Genomic DNA, 13,414 nt, shown 5'->3' with positions numbered 1-13,414 from the left:
ATAAACTCCATTCTTCTCCATATCTATAAATGTAAAAACTTTTTTTTTCATAACCCAAGGCACATACGATATTCATTTACATACTACGCTTACTCTATTATTACTTTCTGATGATGATTATTATTATTATTATTATTATTATTATTATTCCTGATTTTGAATTTTATACTTCCGTATTGCTCTATACAGCTTACAATACAGTACTAATAACAATATTGTTGTCAAAATTAATGATATTATTACTCCAAAAATTACATACATGATATAGTCTGTTTTTAAATGTAGTTCTGGGATCGAAGTATCGACTTTCAATTTTAACAATTTTTCAGTTAAACTATTTAGCTCTTGCGTATGCAAAGTGAAATTTATTTGTCTCTCAGTCCAATTACCGATCAATTCAATGTGTTTATTTTGAATCTGAATTATCCGTTTAGATGGAATGACCAGCTCTCCAATTATTATATTATCAAATTTATCATAGTTTATGAAATTTGATTTAGCTTTGGTTTGATCAAGTTTTGTTGAAGTAACTTCTTGATGTACACCCACTTTTGTCATGTACGCTTCTTCAATAGAAGAATACATCACACCAGCGTGTGTATATCTGAATATCACATTCCCCAAAAATTTTTCCGAATTTTGCTGGCATCCTCCTAGAGATTTATTTAAAATAATATTATTCAAACATTTCGATTCATGGTCCATAGTTATATTCTCGCAAAAATATAGAAAACTTTTAAATTCGCATTTACTTTTATCCAATGAGTGAAATTTACCTTCAGCCAAATAGACTGCATCTGGTAATTGATAAAATATTCTTGTGTTATTTATTAAGTAGCCCATTGATATAACGTCATACATTATTGAAATGCTAGTATCATATATTATCGGAGTCTTTATTATTAAATCAACATTATTATCTTCGTAATGGTATTTTACTAGATATACGCTAGACATTTGGTCAAACATCCCAATGTCTGACCTATAAATAGTATTTTTCAACACATCATGAAAATTAATTAACTTTTTAACATCAGCATTAGATAATATATGATATGTTAACTCATTATTTAAAATGCTATTTACTATTTTATTTACTCTCTCCTGTACAAGATGAACAAACAAGTTTGCCATTATCCTGCGTTGGGATTGATGTAAATAACAGTATAGCTCCTGAATTTTATTTTTAAAATCTTGCAACACCTGTTGTACTTTTACGACTATCCCGTGGACTACTGTTATCTCATTATTAAATGATTCTTTTAGATTTTTAATTTCATTAGTTAATATATTCTCATGTTTACTTAACTTATCAATAGACTGAGACAATTGTTTATTATGGATTAAATTATACGTCGATAAACCAATGGACGACAATCCCAGTAACCACGAAAATATAAATCTTTTATTTCTGTGATTATTATTACATCTTGTTATACCATTTTCATAAACAAAATGGCAAGGTAATAAATTCACTATATTCTGTCTAAACTCTCTCACTTTTACTGCATAATCATTTAAAATCTCATATGCGTCAGTACATTTGTCGTGTACTGGCACCGATTCTTGAAAATTTAAATGCATTTTAACGGTCGTAAACACCATGTTCGTCGCATGAACAGCATAAGCATTCTGTGTCAATGCTAGTCCAATATCTGATAACGTTATTTGTTGATGTTCTTCTTCAGCTACCCCAATACTAATCAATAGTAGTAGACAAACGACAATCTTGAACATGATGATAACTGTAACAATTAAAACTTAGAATTACTATTCTGAATTTTACTTATTTATTTTAATTATTTCTATATCTCTTATTTTTTTTTAACAGTTATGTTTTCATTTATTTATTTTACTTTGTATGTGTACCTTGGATTATTTTACCAATTTAAATATATTTACTAGATATCTCTCTAATTTAAAAAAAAAATTCTCTAATTTCCTAGTCACTTTACGCTCTGTAAACAATATACTTTTGCCAGTTAAGGGATTTCTTGATGGAAATCAACATTTACTTTGATTTCGGGTACACGGACTTTTGTTGATAAACAGCGGTCCACCTCGCTGTCTCACTGACAAAAACATCTTGTTTGCAGATACCTAACAAAAAAAATATTAAACTTTTAATAAAAACTTATTCGTGTTTCCGTAGTTGCAAAAAAAAATTTTCGTCGTGATGTAGTCCTTTTGAAAAACTTTTTGGTTTTTCCCACGCGTTGTTCTTTTTTTTTTATTAGACATCACTGTCTAAATCCGATTCTTCTTCTGGTCTATCCGAATCTTCCTCATTTGCACTTACAAATGGTTTCAAACGTCTTATGTCAACAGAATCTGTCTTCTCTTGTCCTTTCTTAGTCTCGTATCTCACTTTATATGAGTTATTATTCAACTTTTGCACTATTACTCCTCGAATGTTATATCGCTTTCCAAAACAAGCTGGAATGCCTGCTCTTGGCATTTCACGAATCCAAACTTTTTGTCCCACGTCGAAGTTTGGTTGAGAGAATTTCTTCTCAATTTGTTTCTTTTGGGATTTGAACCGCTTCTGCAAATTCTGGTACGCGACCTTCCTTGCTTCCTTCACATTTCGTATCCGCTCTTCGTTTTCCACATACTCACAAGGTATGTCCAGATCCTGTTCCAAGAACGTTCTGGGTTCACGCCCTGTAAGCAAATAGTAAGGCGAGTGTTTTGTCCCGTCATGAATCTGTGTATTCATGGTAAACACAATTGAAGGTAAGATCTCGTCCCAGTTTGTAAACTCACGGTCTATATAGTGCTTCATAATTTGTTGAATTGACCCGATGGCTCTCTCCGATGTTCCAATCTGGTAATGGGCATCTGTATTGGCAAAATTTAACCGCATACCAAACCGTTCAGCCATCTCTTCCATCACTCGGCTCCGGTGTGTGCTATGCCGGTCCATCGCAAGAATTTCAGGAATGCCATGTTTTGTAATTAATTCTTCAAAAATTGCTTCTGCTATAATTTCAGAAGTTATAGCAGGAACTGCTCTTGCAGTTACGTATCGAGTAGCGCTGTCAACAAATACAATAACATATTTATTCCTGTGATTCTTCGATCTTTTAAACGTCCCAATCTCATCCATAGTTACATGCTGGAATGGCATATAACTCGGGTATGTTTGCGGATGCAGTGGTGTCCTACCAGCTTTACGTTTCTGGATTTGGCAACTGATGCACTGGCTGACCTTCTCTTGAAAAAATCTTTTCATGTTTGGGAAATAGATGGATTTCAATGCTCGATTATAACACTTCGTGTAGGAATAATGTCCTCCTCCGTATATCGAACAATGCAAGTTTTTGAAAACTTGTTCCCTCAAAGAAAAAGGAATGCATAATAGGAATTTCTTCCCATTAGCCATTTTCTGAGTTCGGAAAAGTTTTCCGTCCTTAATTTCATACCAGCGTGCCTGTTTTTCTGCTTTTGCATCTGCATCATCCGGATGTTCTATAGCCTTCATTATTGAACCGAAGAAAGGATCTTTCCGTTGCAACTCAGCCACATTCACATCTTCGTCGAACGTGATGTTGACTTCAAGGTCTTCTGTCTTGACTGGTAATGCATCTAGATCGATGTCTTCATCAGTTGGTTGGATGTTCGTGTTTCTTGATAATACATCGCTAGGATTTTTCTCTCCTGGACAATGTACTGGCGTATACTGGTACTGCGCCATCTCTAGACTGTACCGTAACAGTTTCGGCGATAATTTTGGCGTTGTTTGAAGGTATTTTATACACCTGCAATCAGTGTATAGCTCAAATTCTTTATTGTACAAATAATAGTTAAATGCTTTGAAAGCACTAACCACGGCCAAAATTTCTAGTTCCACTATATGTCTTCGTGTTTCGTTTGGTCTCAATACTCTGCTATAATACGCTATAGGTGTCCACTCTCCATTCAATTGTTTCTGCATTAGTACAGCCCCTATTGATTTTGTAGATGCATCCGTATACACTCTAGTTTCCAACTCTTCACGGAAAGGTGCCAATAAAGGTGCACTCATCAACGATTCTTTTAGTTTTTCAAAACTAAGTTGGTGTTCTTCCGTCCACACAAATTTATGGTTTTTTCTTAATAATTGTTGAAAATTAGATGTCATTTCCGCGTAGTTTTTACAAAATTTCCTCACATAATTAGTCAAACCAAGGAATGATTTCAACTCTTTCGCGCTTGTAGGTGGCTTACAAGCTTTTATTGCTTGAATCACTTTAGGACTGATTTCGTAACCAGCTTCACTCACAATGTGACCTAAAGCCATTACCTTCTCTTCCATGAAGTGACATTTCTCTACTGATAACTTTAACCCATATTTCCTTAACCTTTGAAAAACTGAGTGTAACACAGATACCATTTTCTCCTGATTATTTAAATATATAAATATATCATCCATGTAAAATGACACCGCCTCCGGATGAACGTTAGCTAATGTCATTGCCATGATTTTTGTATATATAGCGGGCGACTGAATGTAACCCATTTGGAGCTTAGAGTATTGATACGCTCCTACGCCAGGAATATTGAATGCTGTATACTTCCTAGAATCCTTAGAAATTGATACCGTATGATAGGCACTCTTAATGTCCAACACACTAAAGTATTTGTGACCACCCATACTTGTAAGAATTTGATGGATAGGCGGCAACGCCACGGAATGGAACCGTACATGCCGATTCAGCATTCTACAGTCCAAACAGGCCCTAATCGATCCGTTTGGCTTCTTTACGAACAACATAGGTGAGTTATACCAGCTATTACTTTCCTCGATGATGTTTTGTTCGAGTAAAATGTTTATCTGTTCTTTCACTTTATCTTTCATGGCTATCGGTATTGGATACTGTTGACGTCGAAACGGAACTTCCGTTTCCAACTCTATCTTGTGTTCTACTCCCTTGACTCTTCCTAATTCGTTTTCTCGCCACGCAAAAACATCTGCGTAATCGTAGCACAATTTCTCTAATTTCTTTTTGATTTCTGGTTTAGTATTATTGCCAAATCTTAACCGTGATTTATCGTAGTTTTTTCTCGCCTCTAACACTTCTTCAATTTCATCCTCTGATAATCCTTCTTTCTTTAATTCCGATTCATTCATGCATGCTTCTGCATCTCCAATTTTTAAATTTTTTGTTAACATGATCGTCTTATTTGACGGATTGATAACTTCTAAACACTTATTTTCATTCGACAAAATTACTCTAGGTACAAATATGTTATATTGAGACTCTAATAGTTTATCTGGCTCTAATAGAAATTCATTGTTCTCCCAAGAATTAACTAGGTTAACCTCGACAGTTGTCCTAGTTCTTGGTAACAACTTCACCCTATGACCAAGAACCCATTTTGGCTTTAAACTTGATTTAATGCTAATTGCAACATTATCAGAAACTGTTCTGGTTTCCTGATCGTTTCGACAATGTTTAATTGGTTTCCCAAATCTTTGAACAATAATTTTACTAGCTCCATAATCAATTCTACAATTTTGTGTTTGCAAAAAGTCATTCCCAATCAACATTTGATATGGGAAGTCTTTTATTATTCTAAAAGCCTGATGAAACGTTTGATTTAATATTTTGAACTTAACTATGGCTAATTTGTTAATTACCAGCGTGTTCTGCGTGATCCCTTTAATCTTAGTTTGTTGTGGGATTATTTTTGCACTCGGTGGCACTAATTTCTCGTTTATAATTGAAATTTGCGACCCACTATCGAGTAACGCTTTGATCTTTCTATCCTCTATTTCTAATGGTAAATATACCATGTTGTTGTCTAAATTAACTGAGGCAATTATTTCTCTTATTCGGACATTTCGATTGCCTGTAAATGCGCCTCTCCCATTTACAGATGTGTTCCGTTTAAATTACTTGAGCCTGGTGTTTGATAATAAGTCGTACCATTTACTTGTGCTGGTACCACTTGCACAAATCTCTGCTGATTCGGGTTTTCGAAATTATAAGACTGGTGACAACACGAATTCTGACAATCCCCTTGCCAGTTTCCTTGCTGACCACGTCCTCTATTGTTTCTCCAAAAATTTCCTCGATTACCACGCTTACTGTAATAACGGTTATTACCTCTATTGTTGTTTTGATTCCTATCACTATTACTGTGCCAATTCTTATTTCTATTTCCATTTCCACGGTAATTATTTCGATAACCACCTCTATTCTGCTTATTATTCCTATAATACTGATTTTTCCCTTGTTTTCTCGCGTTATTCTCTTGTTTCTCGTCATCTTGTGTTTTTGCCGACAATGCTAACTGTAATTTGTCTATTTTCTTTTCTAATTCCGCGATTTGTGTAATACTCGAAGGTTCCTGTTTAATCTTACTTTCTTCTTTATGTTTTCTTACAACCACATGATCTGAATCAGATCCACTCTCCTCATCTTCTACCTGCTCTCTAATTTTCTTTACAAGATCTTTAATTGTAACTTTGCCGGATTCCTTTTTCACACGCTTTGCTATTTTACACTTATTCTTTTCTATCTTTTGCAAATCCTCCACGAATTTGTCTAAGCTAGAATATTCACGCGTTCCTACCTTTTCCATATAATATGGATGTAGACCTCCAACTATAATACCTATCTTCTTGATATCATTCATTTTTGAATCTAGTCGTTCACAAAGAACGAGCATGTCATAAACGTAATTAATTACAGCTTCGTCTTCATGCTGTAACCGCTCCTTAATTCTATCTTCAATGTCTATAGTTACATTAGATTTCGTAAACTCGTCTACTATTTCAGACTGCAATTGTTTATACTGTATTTCTGCCATGTTTCTCCGTTTCAGGAACAACTTTATCCATTGCCTCCCTACTCCTTTGAAAATATTGGGCAGTAACTCCTTTCGTTTGCTTTCGGCGATGCCTGCCATTTGACAAGCATCGTCGAATTCATCGAAAAACGACACGATGTCATTATCGTTCTTGAGATCGAATTTAGGCAATTTATTAATATCTGCGTAAAACGTAATGTTAGACGCCATAGTAAAATTCTTATTTTCACTATTTACTAATTTCGGATCTAAATTTATGATTGAAGGAAAGTCTTCCGATACAGATTTCGTCACCGGACTACTTGGGAAATTAAAAACTGGTTCTTTACTCAAAACTATTTTCGGACTCGCGACTTTATCGTAACTACAAGCAGTATTTTGTCTTTCTGGTGTCCTCACACCAAATAAATTCACATCAATATTTATTCCCTTACTCGCTTTCTGTGCTCTAGTCAACACAGTTCTTTCATTCATTTAACTTAATACTTAATTCAACTTTAATTTACGAAGTGAGGGTGGGTGGTGAGGGTTAACGTATTACTTATTCTACTTGAGTCAATTGCCTTTAGTCATTCGAGATCCGAACCATATCTCGTCTTTGAGTGGTGAACGATTATAATACAAACTCTTAACATACTAAATAACTTAAATATAAACCGAATTTAACCATAACCTAATAAAATATATTCTTAACACTAAAATTATTCCATTTCGGAATCGCTATTTCCACCATAAGTTTGGTGCGACCTACTTTTAGCACTGTTCGGGAATCGAACCAAAATATCTCCACCATAAAACTGGTGCGAACTACTCTAAAATACACATCCCGGGTCTCGAACCGAACGCATCTCCACCATAACACTGGTCTGGAATCGCTACAAAAACCAGCGTCTCTACCATAACAATGGTGAGAATTACTCCTAGTACTTTTCGGGAATCGAACCTCACCATAAAACTGGTGAGAGCTACACTAGGACCGCTACAAAACCAGCATCTCCGCCATAACAACCTTCCACCGTCGTGCCTATATAGCATGGGGATGAAATGTAAGATGACGGTCGAAGATCGCTGCTACTCACCATCTAGAATGAGTAGGTACAGGATAACGGAAAGAAACCACATTAATTGACTTTGAACTAAACTTTGTATTTCATTAAGCTTGTGTACTATTGTGATTGATCGTCGACTGAATATAATCGCAAGATCACATATCTTTAAGCAGCTAGGAAGTTAACCACGATGAACTCAAACATAGCTGAGATACACGTACCTTTATACAGCTGATGACTGGAACTGCTATCGATGTTCTGGACGATCTCTATATTGCTGCCAATAGTCTAGAATGATCGACTATTGTGTACCATTATCTACTATAATGGTCTGCTGAACTATTAGATCTCCTGATCTAATACTGAACGTAGAATCACAGAGAAGTGACTACTGTGACATGAGCAACTATGTGACTACTAGACGTACGATGATCTCTGAGACTCAACTCGGAGACAAATGCTCGAAGACTGCTCCCTAGAGACTGATCCTCGAATCCTCCCAATCTCTAAAAACTATAAGGTTTTATACGAAGATTCCAGACATCTTGGAATTCATTCTCGTCGACTTTCTGTATATCTCAGCTATTGGTAAAACGTTGGTTTCACCCGAATTACATCGTGATCAAATTCTCAGACTTACAAATTTCTGCGAACTCAACGATTATATCACAGTCAAAGTGTGTCAATGTTACAATGTGACAATCTGATGACAATTCAAAACATTACAAATACAAATTACAATATCTTACGAATTGACGAGCAAGCGTCTAGCCGTAGAACATTCATTACATATACACAACATTGATGTCAACACATAAACACACACACGTGTTTACGTTACGTGATAACACTTAGTTTCTTAACATTCAATTTTATTAAATATACTTTCCTTTACCAAAATAATATCTTTTTGAATAAAATCAATGACATGCCTCAACATTATTTATTTTTTTTTCACATGGACCAATCATTTGCTTGCTTGGTGTCTTTTTCGCTAATAGCATGTAACCGTGCAGATGCTCCAATAGTTGTTGGTACACTCACAACTCGCCCAGAGGTGGATCCAGTTAGGCGATCGCTCTCCCAGAAGAAACTTTATTTTATATATAAATAAAACCCATTCCAGAGTTTGGAGCTCTTAAAGTAGCTCTAAGTAGCAGTATTACACCTTCCTCCCAAGAAGTCTGTCCTCGATCCGCCCCTGTGTAGCACATTGTTGATAATCACAAAACACTTATTTTCACTTCTCTTATGCTCTTCTGGAAACCTGTACCCTGCTGAAGGTCCATGTGGAAGCATAAACAGCACTTCAACTTTCAACTTCACGTAATTCATGATTTATTCATAATTTTGCTATGCACCACTGGTTATCATACATATATGCAACGACGCCGATCCAAGGGGGGGACCCGGGTCCCCCAAGCTGATGTGGGCCCCCTATTGTATTTATGAATATACAATATTTGGCATAATTTGAATGCAATTTGTCTTAAAATCCTCATATATATACCTTCTGCATCTGAATCTCCCCCCCCCTTCCTCAGATTACAGAGAAATCGGCGCCTTTGCGCATACACTTTGAATTGCAGAAGCTCGGTTTTGGGGGAAGCATGAAGTTAGCTTATGTTGACCTGTTACTGCCATAAAATCTTCGCTGTTTTCCGAAAACCAAAGGTGACTTCGTTGAATACCAGTTACCGGTTGCATACTTTCTCATTCTTGTTTTTTTTTTCTTCCGGAAGTTGTCGAATTTAGTTCCAGGCAACAAAACGAGAGTAATACCCGGAGTTTGTACTTGCACTATACTCACGAATTCTGCGGTTTTAATACTGTATATCTGTTTTTGCCTAAGGTTATGCCGCGTTGCCACATTCTTTAAACCCCCCCCCCTCCCCAATACTATCGCAGAGACCCTAGCATGGCCGGTTTCACTTCAAAACCACTGCTTTATCGGACCTGTCTGCATCTCGAACATCTGAAAGCGATTTTTAAAGTGGGATGCAGCACCATCAGAAATCACTGACACGGTTTGGGAAATTGTAGCCACTTATTTCCACGTATCCGAACCTTTTTCTGTAACCTATATTTTCGCTTTTCTTCGAGTGTTTTTAGAATCTTGTCTATGGCTATGAGTACATGTGCCGAATCGTGTGTTTTATCGTTCTTTATTACAACAAAACTGTAAGTTGTTTCATATTCCGGTGATAACTCTGAATTTCACTTTGCAGAATAACAGTCCAGTTTTCAACGAAGTCCACATGAAGTAAAATAGAATTTGTGTCTTGAAATTTTATACGATGCTTTTCGGTACCAATTAATTCTCTTTAGATTTTCTTGATGTAGTCATGAATTAAAATTCTTACAGTTAAACCAGCAATGTACGATACGAAAATAGAAAGTGGCAGTTTTTTTAACGAGATCATTGTTTTCCCATATGGCGTACGTAATACTTTCATTTTCAACAGGATCAAAGACTCCACACTTATTCCTTCCACTCCAGGACATTTACCACATTCTTGAAGAAGTAAGCTGTCATTTTCTACAGATCATACTACTAAAGGAAATAGGTCACTCATGACAGCTTCAATATAGGTTGCAACGCAGTAGCAGCTAACTTTTGCACAATACACACACACACTTCCCTCGCAGGTTGCGGACTGACCCACTTTAGTCGAATACTATAAAATTCCGAGTGACCCATTCTTATGCTGAAATTGTTCTGTTTAAAAAAGTCCGTAAATTTCTTTGATGGAACGCGTAAGAAAATATTTCAATTTTTTTTTTAACTTTTTGTCCTTTTTCGATCACTGTAATGACATCGCACTTAATTGTGACTTTGTCTGGATCATTCCAAATCATCACTGAGGTAATAGTTCAGGCTTTTTATAGATCATCAGAATTTATTGGATGGCAATTTTAAGTAAACTTAAAATTTGTGTGTTTCGTAATCGTAATTTCCACCTCAGATTACTTCGGTTTAAGAAAACGGAGGAGTAGAGGGCAGACTCATTGTACTATTCCAGAGAGCTTTTTTGACCAAATAATAAAAAACCTTTTGTTCTTCATTTAATTAATGTGAACCACAAACAACATCAAATCATTGCACATTTATTGTTTCCAGTGTTGCTAACTGTGACATCAAAGTTAACGAAACTTCGCTAACTTCAAAACTTGGTGTGTTTATTATTCATGTAAAGTTAAACCATGTGACAAAATTTCAGAATTTTAAAAGATAGAGTTTTCGAGAAAATGGCGCCCAAAAATGGCGATTTTTGAAAATTTTACAATTTCTCGAATTTTTTGCGCCAAAACGGTTGCACACAGAAGCGATACAATTTGTTTTTCGGAAAGCGGGTAACTTGGTCTTACCAACCGTGAAAACAGAATTTTAAATTTCGAATCGGAAGTGCTCGAAAATACTTCGCAAACTTCGACTTTTCAGATAAATTGACGTTTATTTATTAATTTATGTACAAAAAGATACGCATGTGCAAACCAAACTATAATAAAATATAGTTTATTTATATCCCTATGTACATTCCACAACAAGAATTATAATTCTACCTGTCTTCATAGCTGAATGGGGGCTCCGAAGTTGACCATTTTCCATGTCTTCTACACTTCATAAATTGTACTCCCCGTCTTTGATGGCCCATTACTTAGCGGGAAATTTTTTTTTCGATAAAACAAAAAAAAAATATGGGTCTCTTAAAAACATGTCTAGTTGCTATAAAAAAGGTTTCAACAATATCTGAGATGGTAATGGTACATGCTCTGCCTGAATTGAGATGGAAGGCACCTGTCGCAAGGAAGAAGCTTAGAATTAAATTTAGCCTGGATAGATTTGTAGGTGCTTCTATTGTCCAATTAGGTGAACAATATTCCATTCTGAAGAAATTATTACCTTGCAAAACATTGCTAAACAAGAGAAGTTCCATATGTCTGTTAATCTTTACAGAAGTAGTCCTAGAATGCGCATCGATTGCTTAGGTATTGTGCTTATTTCTGAAAAAATTACTTTTGTGTCAAATTAACTCCAAGATCCGTAATGCCTGTTCACTGTTGTGATAGACGAACCATTTATGTTGTCTTAGGTATGCTCAATATTTTTCTTTAGACAAAATGTTATGGGATTATTCGAATCAGCGTTCACTTTTAAAGCTTTCTGTTACACTATGAGAAGAAAATATTTATATCGTTTTGAAGTTGCTCGGAGTGGTTTTTACTGTTGACTTTCCTGAAGATTTTCCAGTTGTTTACAAATATCAAGATTCTCCTGGAAATTGAGTTCAAGCGACTAGCAAAGTTATTGTTCAAGGAATGGGTGTTAATCGGACGGTGCAATGTCCGGGGAGTATTGCGGATGCAATAGTGTTCCCCATTCAAGGCGTAGAATGGTGTCCCGGGTCATCCAAGCCACGACCCTTTTGATGGACCCCGTTGCGATTCAGAAGTTGACTCGAGAGTTCTGAGTTTTTCTTGAACATGGTTCAACTGCTGACAGTAGACAGTTGCATTGATGTTCTAACCAGCTGGTAGCAGTTCCCCATGCACGATGCCGCGAGCAGTCCACCAAACACACAGGAAGGCCTCCTTCTTGTGCAGTGCTGGTTTTGGCTGTTTTGGAACCGGTTCATGCGATGCTAACGAATGACGACGGCGCCGTGGAGCTTCATACAGGACCCAGTTCTTATTACATGTCAACACCTGTCTAGAAATGGCTCCTTCCTCAGACGAGACAGCAAAGAAACGCAGGTGTCTGCTCGCGTTGCCTTCTGGCCCGGAGTCAAATCATGTGGGACCTATCGATCCAAATTGTAGTGCTTCCCAAGTTGATGGAGGTGCTGCCGAATGGTTTCTACACTTACACTGAATTGTAGACCCAGTTCCTCACATGTGTGGCCACTGTTGCCCTCAATTGCTGCTTGAAGATCTACATTTTGTCATGTGTTGGTCTTCCGGCTACGTTTTTGAGTGTTTCGTCACCGTCCTTAAACTTGTTAAACCACCACTGCACTGTCCGCGTAGTCACGACACCCTCATCAAAGGTCGTTTGACCCCACTTTTAACTCGTACACCATACACGTTCTTATAACGTTCTGTAGAGGTCCCATGTTTACTCTGTTCTGACGCAAGTTCACGGTGTAACTGAACTGCCACAACCAGGTAGTACCTTGGGTATACCCACATCGACAACTGACCTCGCCTTATCTCTATTCGCATTCAGCTCACAGTATGAGGGCCAATTAAACACAGACCTCAACAAAAGGCGACAGAACTTTCTTGGTTACTTTTATATTTAGGGTTGTTGATGGCAGGTGTATGAGTTTTTTAAAATGTAAATACATCTGCTTTTATTTTCTGTGACGTCTGATATAAGAAAGGTTCTTATATATCGCCTATCGATGTTTTATCCATTTCAACAAGTAAGCCCGATAGCGTGAACCTTTGGGATAGTTAATTTCGAGTTTGAACGAATTGTGACGTGTCAGTTGACTTGTAGGGACAGAAGAGTGAGGACGTATTAAGAGTATCTGTCGCGCGTCAATGTTAAGTTTTATTTTAAG

This window comes from Thermobia domestica, chromosome 18 (genome assembly GCF_964235325.1).
Source record: "Thermobia domestica chromosome 18, izTheDome1.hap1.1, whole genome shotgun sequence".
In the NCBI taxonomy this organism is placed as follows: domain Eukaryota; kingdom Metazoa; phylum Arthropoda; class Insecta; order Zygentoma; family Lepismatidae; genus Thermobia; species Thermobia domestica.
This window is presented reverse-complemented; position numbering follows the sequence as displayed.